The sequence below is a fragment of the Mustela nivalis genome (assembly GCF_964662115.1).
Source record: "Mustela nivalis genome assembly, chromosome: 2".
NCBI classification, from domain to species: domain Eukaryota; kingdom Metazoa; phylum Chordata; class Mammalia; order Carnivora; family Mustelidae; genus Mustela; species Mustela nivalis.
The window spans coordinates 183,624,111-183,642,211 of record NC_139021.1 but is presented as its reverse complement, the minus strand read 5'-3'; positions in this window follow the sequence as shown (position 1 = coordinate 183,642,211).

The following is an 18,101-nucleotide window of genomic DNA, read 5'->3' as shown; positions in this document are numbered from 1 at the left end:
TTCGTACAAGTCCTGGGATCTTATGGTGCGCATTCCTTTGGTAGGAGAAAGAAGCTACCGTCGCTCAGAAATTTTACTTCTGGAGACATGTTTAGCTCAGATTTTCTACTGTTTGCAGAGAGGCTATGATTTTGCTCCATGTTCTGAGCTACAGCAAGGTCCAGCAATGCAAGGATCGTGCCCAGGGTGTATTCACCTGTTACTGACCATGTCCTGGAAGGAGTTTCGGAGCCGGCCTCTGCGTGGATAAGCCCTGAGCCCAAGCTCTCTGCGAGCCATTGGTGGGGGTCTCGGGATCTCAGAGGGAGAGGGTCCTGCTGTTTTAGGCTCTGCTGAGTCCAGGAAGAGGCCAGAGTTTTTCCAGACTAAAGATTTCTCTACACTGTTGGAAGGGATCCTCACCTGAGAATTTACGTTCCCACCGCTGCTCATTGGGAACCCACTGAGTCGCACTCTCTGTAGGAATGTTCTTGAACCTCGGGACCTGTGCACGTGAACTGGAAGTGGGGGGCTGACAGTTCCGTCCACGCCGCCCAGCTGGCCCAGCGTCCCTGGGCTCCTCCAGTGCCTCACCCCGGAGGTCTCAGCCGGCCTGGTCCCCAGGTCTGATGGCAACAGCCCTCCCTCTTGGCGCCGGTTCAGCTGGGGTCGCTTGAGAGAAGGACGTGGGCTGAAAAAGCCCTCCCCCCGGGCCTGAATGGAAACAATCCCCCAAAGACAACCTCAAATATAAAACCGAACTAGAAGGAAGGCCTGTCTTGTTTAAGGAAACTTGAGAGCTTTTCCTATTGCAAAGCCAGCCCGGTTCCTTCTCTCTCATTTATTGGTGACTTTAACAAATGTTTTAAACCAAATTTAGAACAGCTGGTTTTCCAGAAACTGCTGGAACATAAAGAGAATGTTTCATTTGGTGCCATACCCAAATAAACAGGAGTTTGAACCTGAAGATTTGAAGAGCCTGGCCTCTGGCAGCTCTGGGGAGTGAAAAATTGGCCTTTGTTCAAGAGAGATGACGTGACCTTGCCAGGTTGTGCTATCTCGCGTGCATTTTGCAATGAATGCAGTCACACAGGTTGATACCATGTCTCTAAGACTTGGGTCATTTTCCTAAAATGTGCACATGGGCCCACGCATAAAAATGACACAGGTGGAAATTCGACAAGAGAAATCTCTCAGACAAAGGCCGGGTGTCAGTTACATACTCTTAAAAAAATTCCAAAATCTCTACTTCGACCAGGGTGTCATGCTGGGCTTTGTTTCTGTGTTGTCCTTGCCGTTTGAGCTGTGCCTGGTGTACAAGTCCTTTTCAGTCGTTCATGCCTTATGATTGTTTCCTTCTGCCTCATCAGAACATGCAGGTAGAGTTTGCTCCCAGAATTCAAACAAACAAAGGCTTCCGGCTCCTCGTTTTCACTGTGGGGGGGAGCTCCTGTGTCTGAGACACCCCCTTTCTCATGTGCCCGGGAGGGCGGAGCTCTTCGTGGCTTCTGTTTCTTATTTCAATAAAAAAGCCAGCTTGCAATTGCAAGAGGAAAAGGATCCTCCCTCAAATATGATTTCTGATGGGATAATTCTGGTTTCTATTCCCCTAGCAGCTCTCACTTGTTAATATGCCAGATATCAGGGAGCAGGGATCCCTGGAAACACGCTTATAAACAATATTAAACTCAGTGTGAGGACCCAGAGCCAACGCTCTGCTGGTCAGGAGGACCCAGTCTTCTAAATGAAGCACATGTCGCAGCCCGGGACACCCCCGAACCACAGAGGCAAGGGGCTGGGTCCGAGACACGCAGAAGAGCTCCGGCCGGGGGCGGGCATTGAAGATGCTCGCTTACACTGAAGTGGTAACTGGCGGTGTCGGGTGGACGGGGGACGCGGAGGCTCAGTCCCGGGCTTCAGAAGCATGCAGGGCATGGCACAGGCTGGGGCCCAGGCCCAGAGTCCTCTGTATTGGGTCACGTCCACGGATGGGATGTGCCCTGAAAGTGGTCACAGCTGCCCGAGCCCGGCCGGGACACCTGGCCTGACTGCTGCTTCTCACCTCCAGGCCTGGAATACAGGAGGATTCCCCAAAGCCTCTGTTTTCGTTCTGAAACATAAAAGCGAATCTCTCCAAACCCAAACTCCTTCACTTGGTGGACAGAAGTGTTTTACTCTGTCGACTTTCCCACAGTAGCAACAAGCTCGCTCTGCTAACCGGCTCTTTCCCAGGGGCTGGGGGTAAACATTCCCGTTTGGGGCAGAGCCACACTGCGGCTGGGAAACAGGACCATCTGCAGGTGGGCGGGAGTCGGGCCCAGCACAGGCGTGGTCACAGGGGACGGATGGGACAGTGCTTTACAGCTCCCTCACCTCCGACGAGCAGGTGGCTCTGGTCACCTAACCTTTTGATCACAGGTCTGTCAGTAAGACACTGTCCTCAGTATGGGGGTCTGAGTGTGTGTGTGTGTGTGTGTGTGTGTGTGTATGTATTTCTGCATGATATACAGTTTAGAACACACCAAAATAAAAAGACCCAAAGCATGAGTTGTAAAACTTATAAACAGTTTCTAATATCTTCTTCCTGTAGCCCATTGAATCATCTCGACGCTGACTTGGAGATGGTTATTCTAGATCACAGCAGTCGGAGCTCTGGTGTTTTTACACCACTACGTCCAGTCCGATGTTGTCAAGTGGCCGGTGCATCCTACCCCTCGAGGCCTCTATTTCCCTGTCTGTAAACTGAAGTAGTTGTGGGGGAGGAGAGAGCCAGGGCTTCAACAAGACCAGCCTTACTTTAAACTTGATTTGCTCGTCTGCCTTCCTTCCTCTTACTTTCTCTCTCTCTTTCTCTTTTTCTTCTCTTTCTCCCTATCTATCTACCTATCATCTATCTATCTATATTCAACATTTATCCAAGGAAATTTGTTTCCAAACTACGTTCAGCTACAGAAAAGAGATTAGTTTACAGATCATATGACTTAATCATCTCAAAGATTTTGAGGTTATACGACGGAATTCAAACAGTGGTTTCCAAAGGATCTGATTAAAGGATATCTGGAAAAAATTTCTCTGGAGGTGATTCCCAAAGGAGGCTCAGGATTGGAACTGACGAGAAGCTCTTTAGCTGCAAATGGCAGATACCCCCCCTCCCCAAGCAACTGAAGCCATGAGAGCTCTGAGGACTCAGGAACAGGGATGTGGTTGGACCTCTTGCGTGCTTGGAACCCTGGAGACTGTCTCCATCTGTCCCCTGTGCCCAGCCTTCCTGTTGTGAGTGCATCAGCCTCTTCTGTCTCTGTCAGTGGAGACAAGACATGACTGCCAACAGCTGCCAAATTTAACAACATACAGCTTCACACAGTGTTAAAGGATTGACTTACTTTTCCTGGGTCAAAAGTTCCCAGAAGAGGTCTGATTGGCTGTGGAGAGACTCAGCCTTGACCAGCCTTCTGTGTTCATGGTGGTTCTGTGGTAGCCATTCACGTGGATGTGGTGGGGGCCCTTCCTATAAGACCGATGATCCCCTACCAAGGGAACTTTGAAGAAGTGCACATTTCCAGGTTCCACTCCAGAAATTCTGATTCAGTCAACCTGGTGTTACCTGAAGATGGACAAGATAAAGACAGAGAGGAAGAGACCACAAAGAGAAAGAAAGAAGGAAGGTAGAGGTGACGGATGGATAATGATAGATGATGGATGGATGGATGGATGGATGGATGGATGGTGGATGGATGGATGGTGGATGGATGGATGGATGGATGGATGGAGGCAGAAGCAAAGATGTCACCACGTGACTCTAAGATGTAACCTGTAATTTTTAGGAACTAGGATGGAGCCAGCCCCACACAGGACTGCCAAATCATAATTAACGGTCCTGTTCCTACACCTTCTGCGTCTGAAACCACTAGGTCCCTGGCTGCTATTTGCCCATTGGTTTCCCTTTCCTCAGGCTCGAGGCCCATGACTGAGACCAGCCAAGGGGGTTGGCTTTTCCCATTCCATGAAGTTGCTCCCCAGTCTCACACTCTATGGTCTGCGGCAAGGCATCAAGCTGTGGATGGCGACATTGCACAGAATCGGGGTTAACCCTCACCCGGGACATGTGAGGTGATGGAGGACTCACCATGTGTCTATTTCACAGATAAGGAAACAGAGCTTCATGGGGTTGGATTATTTGTCTATGGCTACTGAGATCTTTCTTGACCTGCCCAAAGGATGCCTCCCATCTTTCTCAATGCCCATGCAGGTCTGGAGGGCTGTGTACTTCTGGGTAATTAGTCACTGCATGGCCATATGAAGATGACTTCAGCTAAGACTTCCTATTCTGCTGGTATTTGTCTCTCTTCCAGATTGTCACCTTCTTGGAACAAAGTCTGGTCCAGTTCAATTTTGGATCCCAGACCCCTCTCACCACCGCATGCTGGATAGAATCCAGAATCCTTCCATTCTGGATAGAGTTCCAGGTTTTGCTTGGGGTTGTGGAGGGTCACTGCTCTGCCAGGTTTTACCAACTGCCTGAAGTCCAAGTTTCTTAAAGTTCTCAGTAGGATCAAGTCAGTTATGAAACATCTGGAATGACCCAAGCACAAAGGCTCCCTCTAGGTCGAATCTGAATTGTGTGTCCAAGCAGGACATTCTAGCCCCATGCCCCCAAGCCACTGACACCCAGTGGTGCCAACCCTGGCAACCCAGGAGGCCCAGCCCTGGCCCAGCCTACTACAGGCTGGGTCATACTTTTCCTCACGACCTGGAGCCTCCACAGTGCCTTTCATGAAATAAGCAAATCAACACAGGGAATGGAAGTGACTGGATGGACTATGGACCTTTCCCTTCAGCTCTACAGCTGAAATAAATAATGAAATTCTTGTGATTACACTTGACAATTTAAACATTACAATTTTATAAAATTTTGCCTTGTCTTAAAAAGTTCAAATTCTATAACCTAAGCTATTGAAACAATTGGAAAAAGCACACCAGGGTCAAAGGGAAATGAAGGACAAGCACCATGCTTTTTCAGCTCTACCTTGGGAGCAGAGTGATTCTTTGTGTTCTTTGAACACATGCTTACTCAGAAAAGCCCCCAGTCCAAAAGCTTACTTCGAGTTCTGTCAAGACAGCAATCGGCCCACCCCATTTACCTGTATGAACCTCTACCTTCTTTCTAGGAGAAGGGGCCCCAAAGACTTTCTGCCCATCAAGGCTTCTAAAAGTCCAGGTGTCCCAGGCCAACGAATCTTCAGTGTGGCTGAGGTTGGTCACAGGGTGTGTGATCTAGTGCTGGGCCGACAGCGCCTGCTTTTGCAACTCGTTGGGGGACCATATATAGGGTGTAGAATGTTCTAGAGGCCCAAGGAAGAAGAGATTTGAGGCTTCAGAAGTGTGGGAGCTTACCTATACAGGCCACTTGGTAAATATTGACTTGGTAAGAGATACTGACAAGATACCAAAATGGAAACATTCTCCCTTCAGTTTCTTGGTAGACCTAAGATATTAAAGTGAGTATTGCTATGTGGAGAGCTCACAAAGGATGTGCTTAAGTCCAGATTCTACCCATCTTGGACACTTCAGCCAGATTAAGGATCTAGGACTGCATTAGGAGACTCCGCATTGGGAGTAGAGTTGCCCTAGGAAGAGCTGTTGCCCTTCAATGGGTCCTCTCTCCTCTGCTTCTCACAGGTAGGGATTGCTGCCCATTGAGGCGAGGCCCCTGCAGAGCTGCACAGACCCGGCACTGTGCGTGGTGGATGGCTGCCTGGTCCTTCCTGGGGAAGCTCAAGGGTGGCCAAGCCACCAAGCTGGGGAGGGGTGAGCAGAGAGCATGAACTGCTGCCTTGCTAGGAGTAACTGCCTCCCCTCCACTGTGGTGAGAGGCTGGGGCTCAGGGCACCAGATGCAGATTCCACAGAAGGAAAGAATTTGGGTCTGAGGTCCAACAGTGTCCTTTTCCAGGAGCTCTGCTCTGACAGGCAGCATGAGTCTGCTTGGGGTAGACTGCCAGAAAGTCCTTGGCTGAGGAGATCAGGAGCAGGTGGCATAGCACAGTCACTCACCCTCACCTCTGATTTCGGGTCGCAAGAGTGGCTCCTGTGGAAGCTAACAGTCACCAGGAGAGAGACAGGTGCTGGGGGTTAGAACACGCTCCATCAGCATTTCAGATGCAGGGACCAAATGATAGCCTGTGTGTGTGTGTGTGTGTGTGTGTGTGTGTGTGTGTACGGACATAAGCATGCATGTAACATACAAACATGTATCATCTCCACTCTTGCTCCTGGGTACCTCCCCATCTCCATAGAGGTGGGTGCGTTAATAAAGCTATCGTTTGGGTGAATATATCCATCTACACAGTTGTATCACCACCTTCAGCTGAAGACAACAGAAGGATGTTGGGAGTGGGGTGGGGGAAGTGGGAGGGGCCCAGAAAAAGCCAGCTGACAGAGGAACGTTGTGATGTAGACTGAAGTGTGGAGCCTTCCCCTTGGGTAAGAGATTTAGTCATTTTTCTCTTCCTGGGGTGGAGAGGGAGGCACACATGGAGATTTTTAATATAAATTTCCCTTACAAAAAGGGCTCTTTTTTAGCACTCCTCTTGTACCTGCATTTCCTCAAAATAATCAGCTCAAAATAATCCCTATACCAAAGAGGAATATCTTGGGGTGACATATTCTGCTGGCTTCACCGTCAAAAATAAAGTTCCGCAAGGGGAACTGTGATTTGGTTGTAATCTATGCAATGTGACCCATGATATAGACTGTAATGGGCGCACAGATACACAGTCATCAAATCCTTATTAATACATAATTTATATGTTAATGATATTTAAGTAATATAGTTAATTCAAGTTAAAATGCAGGCACCAGAAGAATGAGCTTAGAAATGGATTTCTAAAGAGCAAAGCTGACATTAGACCTGAGAAGGGGCATCAGTGTTCTTTAAATGAAGAAAATGGGATATGTAAAACCTCAGGACTCAAAAGAATTTGCAAAGTTTGGGAAACAGCAAATATTATCAATGTAAATACACTCCTTATTAATTACCAAGGTTGTATTTGGGACTGAGCCAGGAAGGGTCAGTTCGGGTCAGGGAAGTTTTGAGCTAGGAGTAGGCATGACTGAAGATCCTGGATGTGTGGATACAGAGCATTGCATTTAACTATTTATTGTGAAATAATTTTAAGTTCTCAGAAAGTTACAAAGATCATACAAGCGGTGGTGTGTAGGCTTCACCCAGGTCTAGCCAAAGGCAACGGCTTTTATGGTATGATGGCAAAACCAGAAAATGGACTTAGGTACAAGCCACCAACCCTTTGGGATTTTGTCTTATGAACACCTGTATGTGTGTGTTGAGGTCCCTGTACTTTTACCACATGTGTAGGTTGGTATGATCCCCACAGTCAAACACAGAACTCGTCCACCTCTACGAAGATCTCCTCTGTGCTGTGGCTTTATAACCACACCCATGCTCCCACCGCCTTCCCTACATAGCGCTAGTCTGGTCTCCACCCTACAATCTCCTGAGCTCAGAAATGGGCACTAAGTGGTTTCCTAGTGCATACAGCCTTTGGAGATTGGCTCCTCTCACTCTACACTCTGCCCTTGACATCCATGGGGGTTACTGCGGGTATAGACAGTCCACCCCTTTTTACTGCTGGGTAACATTCCGTGACACAGGTGTACTCCAGTTTATCTGATCATTCACCCACTGGGGACATTTGGGTTGTTTCCGGCATCTGGATGTTGTAAACCAAGCTGCCTGTCCAGGTTTGTGTGTAGACAGAGTTCTCATTTCTCTGGAATATATGGTCAGGAATGTGACTACGGGGTCAGCCGCTAAGATGTGAGTCTTACTTAAAAAACTGCCAAACTGTTTTCCAGAGTCCTTGGGAAAGGAAAGGTTAAGAGATCCAGCTTCTCCGCAGCCATGAGAGCAGGTGGCATCGGTGCCATTTTACTTTTAGCTATTCCCGTAGACATGCAGGAATTTCTCATCCTGGGTGTAGTGTGCATTTCCCAAATGTGTGATGATGTTACACGTATTTTAATGTGCTTATTTGCCATCCATACAGCCTCTGTGGTAAACTGCCTTTTGTCCATTTTCTATTTGAATTATTTGTATTTTTGACTGCTGAGTTTTGAGAATTCTTTAAGTCCTTTGTCAGATAGACGTTTTACAAATACTCTCTCTGTTTGTATCTTGATTTTCCATCTTCTTCAGAAAGTCTTCTGTAGGGTTAGAGTTTCAAATTTTTATAAAGTCGAATTTACCAAAATGTTTATTATGGTTATCCATGATTGACCATAATTTCAAAGATTACTCCTTTCCTGGTCCCGTGGCAAGAAAAGGCAAGTTTTTCTTTTCTTTTCTTTTCTTTTTTTTAAATTTTTTTGGTCTGTGTCTCTGAGGATTTCAGAATTGTGCTCATGTCTGGTGCTTAACTCAGGACAAATAGAAAATAAACAAAGAACCCAGGACACCCACCACTGTGCTGCCTCTCAAAGCCCAGTTGTCCGGCCAGTTATGCTGTTCCTTACACCATTCGGTCATATGCTTATTTGATATATCATGTCTGTGGATGTTAGCTATGCCTAGTGGAGGGGATCAGAGAGAAATATATCTCTTCCATCTTGTCCAGAACCACAGGTTGGTTTATAATATTTTGATTCTCTTGTTGTGTCCTCATAGTTTCCATTCTCGAAATATTTGCACAGCATTTTATAAAGGCAAATATTTGAAAGAAATCACATCAACATTGCTTTTTGTGGAGAAAATATTTTCTGGCATGAATCTGGTGAGATCAATTTAAAATAAAAATAGAAACACTTGAAATATTTAGCTTGGGTATAAAGTTGATCAAAGAATTATTTAGCAAAATTATTTTCATCAAGATTAATTCTCAAGTCAAATTTGCAGCTAGGATTCACAGATCAGTATTTTTGTTCATATATATAGATAGATATAGATATATTACTAATTTTAGTTTTTGCCAGTGTACACTTTCTGTTTTCAGTCCTATTTTTCTTTTTTTTTTTTTTTTTAGTCCGATTTTTCAATTTCAGTATTTTCTGGATCATTTTTACAGACTTGGGTCTGCCAAAAGATTTCAGTTCTTCTGACAGCTTCGCCAGACACATTTTAGCCACTGTCACTTTTATTTCGTGCTGATTTGTTTCTGCCATAGGAATCCTCACGACTGAATGAAGCGTTGGTCTCTCATGCTTATTTCTTACCGGGTACTTGAGAGAAGAATTCCCTCCAAGTACTCCAGGATGGTTTGACTGCTCAGACCAGACAGGTTGTGTTTTGACTATCTAGATCAACACAGATGCAGCCCGCGTCCTCGGCATCTGCAGGAAGCGTGTACTTCCCCCCACCCCCACCTGGTGACAGCACCTCTGGGCTCCACCGCAGGCAGGATGACCCAGGTCTGAGTGGGGGAGGAACACTGGACTCAAAGAAGGGCCAGCCTGGGGGACGCCCTGCTACCCTCGCCCTGAGGGACGAGAAGCTCAGGTCCCGGAAGGGGCTGCTGTAAAGAGTGGAGAAAGGTCTGGAAGGGGTGTGGGAGGGGTTGGTGTCAGGGAGGACATGAGCATCTCCAGGAGCAGGTGAACTGAGGGTCCTGGCTTCATGGAGGCACTCTGGCAACATGGGGCATTCCCAACTGGTGTGCTTGGGCTTAGCTTTTCCTTGAATGCCCAGCCTCCTCTCCAGAGGTGTCCTTGCGAGGGATGCACACCCCAGGTGTATCCTGTCATCACACTGCGGCCATGTCGTGGCGGTGTGTCACTCGGAGGGGGGCCTCTCCGTGTCCCTCTCATCCAGACAGCGCCTTCCTCCAGGAGGCCAATCGCCTCTGATGGCAGCGGCTTCTGAAGAGCGAAGCTCTGGTTGCCAGGAGCAATGTCGCCTATTGACATTTTCCTGGCAGAGCCTCCACGATTGTCAGCGGGGCTGCCTGGCGGGGTCCGTGGGCTGGCAGCAGAGGACTCCTCTGACATGTGCTCACTGGGTGGAGGCCCTTCTCCCAGGGTGATGAGGGCTGAGGAAGAGGAGGTGTTCCCTGAGCAAGAACAAGGCCGCGGCGGGCAGGCTTCCCCCAGGACGCACTGCCCAGCTGTCCCCCACCTTCCTTTTGCTAAAGCAGCTTGGGCCCAACTCAGCCAAAAGAACCTGGAGGTTCCAGAGGCCAGAGGTCCCTCGAGGACGTGTTCTCGCTTGCTTGTGTTTATAAGGCTCCCACAGTGGCGGGGGTTGTCTGAGACCGAGGAGGCGAGGTGGGGCCGTGGAAGCCAGCAGCTCTCCAACTCCCCTCTCGGGGCCCCGCTGTGAACGTGAGCTCCAGCGGCGCCTCCAGCTGCAGGCCCGGGGATTGCTGGCTTTGGGTAGGCGCCTCCAGGACCCAAAGGGTGATGCCGTGATGCTTGGCTTTCCCACATTTGAATTGCAAGGAAAAGGGTAGACTCTTCCTGGGGCCTCTCGGACTCCTGGCCAGCTCCCTGCCCCAGTGTCCCTCAGGACCTCTGGCCAGCTCTGGCTCTGTCCCCTCCGACGGCTCAAGCCCTGGCTCTGCCCCTCCGACGGCTCAAGCTCTGGCTCTGCCCCTCCGACGGCTCAAGCCCTGGCTCTGCCCCTCCGACGGCTCAGCAGGGGCCGTGCGTCTCCTCTTCTCCCTCTGCACCCTGCTCTTAGGGAGCCCTCTGCTGCCTCCTCTTGAGGGAGACCCGCCTGGCCCTCAGTTCCAGATGCGAATGCCCCCCCAGATGTTCTTTGGGGGCCTCACAGTCAACACCAAAGGCCCTGCCTATGACTCTTCCCCACTAGCCCATTATATCCTGGGAAATCTGATTCCTTCGAGTCTCTCCTCTCCAGGCGGTGCAGAGCCTGGCCTCCATGTCCCCCAAACCAGGAATCTCTCCATGGGCTCTTCCTCTGAGACTTCTAGGGTCAGGCCTCCTGCCCGGGCCTGCAGCCCCAGCTTTAGTGACTCGCCGTTTTCTTACTTGGTTTTCTCTTCCTTCTGGGCCTTTCTCTGTGGCTGCACCTGGTCTCCTGCCTCCCTCTGGCAGAGGGACAGTCCGTAGACACATATCTGAATGTGGAGCCACCACATTGCCTTAGTCCTTGGTGGCTCACCACTGCCCAGAAAGGGACCCCAGATGCTGACGTTCTAATTGCCATGTCTGACTAAGGTCACCCGAGGGTCGCCGGCTGTCCACCCTCCTTGAGATTTGCCTTTGCTTTTGGTCAAAAACACTGTGGATTTGAATTGTCCGTGAAGTCGGGCTCCCTCCCGGAGGACCTCCAGGGCCCCCGGGGGCGGACGCCTCCTGTCTTTGGCTCCCTGCCCCACCCCCAGACCTCCCAGCACAGCACTTCCTGCTGACACAGGTGCGGATGCGCAGCCCAGGAGGGACACGGGCCTTAGGACACAGTGTCCAGCCTACTTGGCTGGAGCTTTAGGGATGACTTAGAGGCAAGATGATTCTGCAATGAGGAAAACAAAAGACTTCAGACTGCACACGGGATCCTTCAGGGATGCCCTGCTCCGGGGCCTTTCCCAGCAGTGCCATGGTGACCGTGACTGTGGGCTGGCAGCAGCCCCAGAGCGGAGCCATCAGGCCGAGTTCATGTCCTGCTGCTGAACTTCATGGCTGTGCGCATTTCCGTATTCTTCACTTCCTCACCTGAGAAATGGGAATCATCAGCCCCTGCGCACTGCCGGGAGTTATGGAAACAAATGGGAAAGCCGAGGCAGCCGATACAAATCAGATGAGGGGTGTGTGCTCCCCAGTTTCTGAAGGAGATGCAGTGAGGGCTGAGGGGCAGGCCAGACCCTCCTCCTCACAGCCACGCAATCCAACCCTAAGACCACAGTGAGTCTAAGACATTAAGAATTTAGGAAATGCCTTTTCAGTACGGTGAAGAGCAGAGGGACGGCCCAGGGCACCAGCTTTGTTGAGGAGCCCACCAGGGAGGGGAAACCACCATCCCAGGTCCGGTGATCAATGTATCTGGGGCCTCACAATCTGGGGGGAATCGACTTAGCCCACTTCACCTGGAGAGCAAAGCCGTGGTGAGTGTGTGTGCTTCCAGGACCAGCCTGGGCACACAGCTCACAGGTGTAAATGCACACACCCCACACCCACCCAGAGACTCTCTCGGGAAAGGTGCCGGGAGGGGGGGTTACCTGTGACCCCTTCATCCCATGGCTGCTGGAGTCAGAGCCTGACTGGCAGCAGCCCAGGGTCAGAGAGGAGATGTTGCCAACTCCACAGCAATACTCGTGGACCCTGAGACTGAGGCCAAGGCCGTCTCAGGCAGTCATGTGCTCAGTGGCCCACAGCGTGGCGACTTTGTCAAAGGGCTGGGTGTCCGATGGCTTCGTCAAAGCCGACCTAGTGCACGTGGCCACGGAAAGAGCCCCTGCCGGGAAGAGGAGAGAAGAGGCGCCGTCCCCGGCCCTGGCTTTCCCTGCATCAGGCTTGCTGGCCTGCCGCTTAATGAAGGTGCTCCCTTCCTTACCTTTTCTCCCTCTGACTTCATTTAAATGAAGAATGTTGACTTGCTGCCAAAGTCCACAGGAACATTCTCAGCCAAGTGTAATAAGAGGAAGATCAACTTTGACCCTGATGACTTCATGAAAGTCTCTTACAAACAGGCTTTCAAGCTCCTGATATGGCCTCCTTCCTGCTGTGAATGTTTATTAGCAACCTGCCAAGGAGGTGGAAGCTCTTTCTCCGGGAGCAGACGGGACGTCTCTGCGTGGGTCCCCGTGCCAGCCCAGAAGTGCCTCCAGGTGGTGGGGGGGGAACGGTACCGCCGAGCCTCAACCCTACAGAAGCCACCTTCCTCCCGGAGTGCCGCCCGCGAGGACCGGCCTGGGCTCTGCCACCCCCGGCTGCGCGGGGACACGGAAGCCGAGAAGACAAGCGGGGATAAAAATAGCAGGCTCGGGAATAGAGTTCATTAAGCATTCGATTGTCTTTGCCCCAAATTATATTCCTGGGAATTTCACTTAAAATCATTTTGTACTGTATTTTAAAACAAAGCAAAACAAAACAACCAAACCTCAGACTCATCTCAACCGATTGCTCCTGGCAGATGTCAGTATTTTAATTCAGCATGGAGTGCAGGGGACTGAATTCTAAATTGGTTTGTAGCAGGATATATTCATAAATCAGTCTTAAAATATGGATGCTTTGTTCCCTAATATGAATGAACCAGTTAGAACTCAAGAAATCAGAAACAAAAACCAAATAGCCTGAGACATTTGTTGAAGAGTCTGGCACGACCATAGTATAAGTTCCCTTAAATTCAGGGAAAATGCACTCAAATTAGTACGCAGCATATGCATATTTTAGGGCCCCTCTGCTTTCCTGTAAACCCCGCAGCCAACGCTGTGCCTGCTCCCCCATCCCGTTGCCTCCCACACATGCACACACTGAGATTTTGAAATAAAAAATCTGCTCAAGGAGAAACAGCTTTTATGTACAAATTATCGTCCTTTTCACTCTTACAAAATTTGGGGGGCACACCCTGAAAGAAAGGATGCTAAAGGCCCCCTGCACTGCTTTGGGGGAGGACCCAGAACCACCACCACTCCCCTTGGGCCAGTTGGCTCTAAGCCCACACCCTCTGCGGGCTCTTGCTCTCCTCCTGGAGGGTTTGAGGAAGGACGAAGCAACCGCTCCAGCCTCCTCGGCTCCCACTGCTTGTCCTTTTCCATCTTTGTGCTTTGCGGTAGACGGCCGTTCACCCTGCACTCCCTCCCCAGCCTGGAGGGTTGATTCAAAGACTTTCTCATGGAGTTGGCCTAGCAAGAGTGTATCTTGAACACCGGACACAGGTTCATGTCTCCTTGGGGCAGCAATACATTACTGCAAAATACTACTACAATCCAAGAAGGACCGATTTTTTTTTTTTTAAGATTTTATTTGAGAGAGAGAGAGAATGAGACAGAGAGAGAGAGAGAGTGAGAGAGAGCAGGAGAGCATGAGAAGGGGAAGGTCAGAGGGAGAAGCAGACTTTCTGCCAAGCAGGGATCCCGATGCGGGGCTCGATCTCAGGACTCCAGATCATGAGCCTAAGGCAGTCGCTTAACCAACTGAGCCACCCAAGTGCCTTAAGGACAAACTTTCAAGTTCAAATCCATAGGCTTCTCAGAAAAGAGAGGTAAGGGGCTTGACAACTAGGTAACTGTTTTTTCCTCTTGAATTGAGAGAACGTGGAACCAGAGTCTGGCACCAGGCAGAACAAGCAGCTTGGGAGGGAACACCTCAAACATGTCCTGTGCTTGTGGCTCCCTGCCATTTGGCCTCTCTGACCCTCTATCTCCTCATCTGAAGGAGCGGAGTAGTCATAACCATCAGACTCCCCTCCCAAGCTAGTTATAAGGACTAAAATAGTCTCATTTTGGTCCACTGTCCTTATTCCTCGCAATATTATTGGAAAATATTTGAAAACAAATGGAAAATTTACCGATAATTTCTGTTGAAACCAACTGAAGTCAGTCACAATGGCCAGCCCCCCTGTGAAGAAAGACCTAATGTTGTCACTCGCTCAAGGATCTTTTGACAGACGAGGCACTCTCAAGCCTTAGTTTGGCTCCTTGTTTGGCCCATTATAGGAGAAGACCCCAGACCAGTGAGTCATTAACCAGAACTTCTGCCATTGCATTTAGAAGCACCGTAATTCTCTAGAGCAGAGAGAGACTTCCGGCCATAGACAGCTGGAAGATTTCATTTATAGAGGCACAGGTACAGAAGGACAGAAAGCAGGCATGGTACCCCCAAGGTCATTCAGCTGCTTAGTTGAAAAGGAAGGTGATAGCAAGAGGTCAAGAGGTCAATCCAGCTCTACAAGCATGAGAAACTCAAACTCCCCTATGGAGGCTGGGCGTGGAGCTCTGGGTGAGGTCCCTTCACCAGACAGAAGGCAGGTGGAAGGTTACATCACCCTCCCTGATTCCTTTATCCTTACTGTCACCTTCTGGGGACTTCCCCAAACTCCCCATGCCCTCCTGTCTTCTGCCTGGCTTTCAGAACTCTTGCAGTATTTGGTTTGGAACATCTCCTGCTCACCAACAGGGAATAAGTATGAGAATTCCAAGGGAGCAGTTTCCATGGCAACAACAAGCTCATGGAAGGTTTTAGAACTTTTACCTCCTACTCATGGTACTGCGGAAATTCAGAGAGCAGAAGGCATAAAGACAAGTGCTAATTATCGGACCTGAATTTGCTGCGGTGGGCAGAAGAAAGACAAATGCACTGCAGTCTGGCAGACATTCCTCATCGGCACATATCCAAATTATTTCTTGGAAGTGAATCATGGTCATATTATTGTAATTTTTTTTTTTTTTTTTTTGTTAGAGGTGGCACCAGGTATCAAAGAGAGGGTCATTTGTCTCACACAGTGAGAAGCTCAGCCTCATGCTTTTGAGGGTGCCCAGTTGTTTTCTGGGACTGTCTTTTGGTCAACGTGGCAGAAGTGATAAGCACATTGATGCTGATATCTCACATCTGGGAGGTCGGTGCAGGGGCACAACAGCCCACAACAATCAGTATTCAAATGCAGATCACTGTGGTCTTAAGCACTTGGTCTTTGAAGTCTGAGCCCAAGTCCTGATTAGGCAGATGGGCTTTGTATCATCACCTGAAGGGTTTCCCCTAGTGAAGAAACCCAGGTGTGAGGGGGGCTTGGCTCCACGCTGGGAGCACTTTGACCAATGGGAGGCAAGGACAAGTCCTTCTGCATCGCTCCCTGCAGCAGACACTATTCTGGGCATGGTTTTTCCATACAGTCCATCTGGTAACATCTCATTAGTCTGAGCAGGTGCACCTGCCAAGCTTCGGTTGGTTAGCAAAGCAGGGCCAGGGAGGGAACGCATCACCTCATGTTTGCTTCCCACCCTTCCTCAATCCCTCTCTCCTCACTCTTACTGCCCCAGAGCGTCACCTTTCCGTAGGACGTTGGCACCTACATGAGCCTTGCCTCAACTGTTTTCTAGGAAATCGAAGCTAACACGAGACTTCCTGTGCCAGGCAGAGATGGAAGCCTTGGTGTGGATGGGTCAACATGAAAAGAAGGTCCATCATCTCATGAACTTGACATCTCACAGAGCTGACAATGGACTTTCTTAAGTGAAAACAAGCTGGGATTTATTATCGCTGATGCAAAGAGATGGATAATTTTAAGTGGTTGAAGAGAAATTAAGAGACAAAAGCAACTGTCACCTTTCCAGTATTTTGACATCTGATGTCAGCACGCAAGCCGGTGATCCCATGAGGTGAAGGGTGGGGCTAAGGAAGCTACTCCAGACTCCGGAACTGCATTTTACAAGGGTGGATGCTGCTGCCTCAGTGTGGCCGTGGCAAGATCCCCAGGGCAATATTTTTATAGGTAAAATTTTTGAAATCATTCAGAGGCTATTTCGGAAGCTAGAATGGAACACCCTCTGCCCTTTCTCTGATTTTGCCGGCACACACACGATATTAGGTACTTATCCAGTATTATGGTGGTCCTGTCAACCCCCTCACACTACTAGTTGCCTTCATGGCACAATCCCTTGGAGACAGAGTCACCAGGTAAAAGGGGTTGCCTGTTAGATGAGGCTTGAGGATGAGAGGTCACCTCTACCCATTGTGATCAGAAGGACTTGGATTACCAAGGCACAAGGAAGACATGCCTTCATTGTTTAAGTTAGTGAGGCGAGCTTCTCATCCATAAATGTAATACCAGAGGATTCCAGAGCCTTCTCCCACCATGTGTCACTCAACATCAGCACCCTAAACTTCAGAAGTTTGTTTACAAAGATGCTTCTGGTAGAGTAGAGATAGAACCTCCAGTAGTCCCTCTAATGATGATGAAAGTGTAGTTCAGAGTACAAGCCTGGGGATCCTTTTGGACCCTGCCCAGTTGTACCCTTTGGTGACATTAACAAAGAGATCTGTTCTATCCAGACAAGCAGAAACTGAGGCACTAGAGCTCCCAGAAGCAATTCTTGCTTTACCAATTAGCCTAACTTTGCAGACCCAACAAATCATGAGGTAGAAATGACTCTATTGTAAGGTCTTAACCTTTTCGGTTGACATTAAATTGGAAGAAACCGCTTGTGTTAGAAATAATTACTGCTGATAATGAATACAATTAAGCATAAAAGAATCTTTATAACTCTAGTACCATTTGTGCACTTAGAAATCGGCTCATATTTTTCCCTTCACAGATGTTACAATAATGGTGTCAACACTTTTATTTCTTTGTCCATAAGCTGAAAATTATGGCTGTTCCATAAATTGGTAACGTGCTCAGAAGATGGAGGCCCAGCTGCAAAGCACATGAGTTCAGGCTCCTGCCCCAGCCTCATGTTTCATGATGACCTCAGCTTCCTGTGTCAATGGGAACCCATGCGAGTAAGTACTTGTAAACCTGGTTTTGAAGAGTGAAGTTATGAGGAGGGGCTGCGGTGTCAAACATCTGCTTCATCCATTACCCTCGAATGGGAGCCGAAATGTACAGTAGGGGCAAGAAGCATCAATAAATTAAAATTCTCCTGTGAGTACACTTTCCATGCCTGTGCCAATTTGAACCATGAAAAAAAAAAAAAAAAGATACTGAACAAAAGAAGAGAGTTTTGGGGCAGTGTTAATGAGAATCTTATTTTTTCTTGTGCAGCTGGTGGGCTTTGTCAAAATACAAGTATTTTCATAATGGCCTCAGATGATGAGGGTTCTGCTTCCTTTGGAAACCAAGTTCTCCCCGCTCCCCACTATCTTATATTTTTCATTAGAATATTGGGAGGATGAAGGAAATAAACAAAATGTCATTCTAGTTAAGGGTGTAGGTTTCAGATGACCCAAATACTCAAATAATTGTTTGTTATACTTGGAATGTAATACTGTTAACTGGTTAAGTTGTGTTGGCATACCTGTAACACACATTTTTGTCGAAACTAACGTATGTATTAATTATGAAAGAAAAATATAAAGAAATTTAATTAAGTTTTAAAGTTTTTAAGTGGGTTGCTTCAGGCTGATATTCTAACTGAGCAGTTCAGTTGACAGACACCTTCCTGCCCTTTCTCGCACGTGTGCACAAACCTCCACAACCCATCTAAAGCCAAGCCC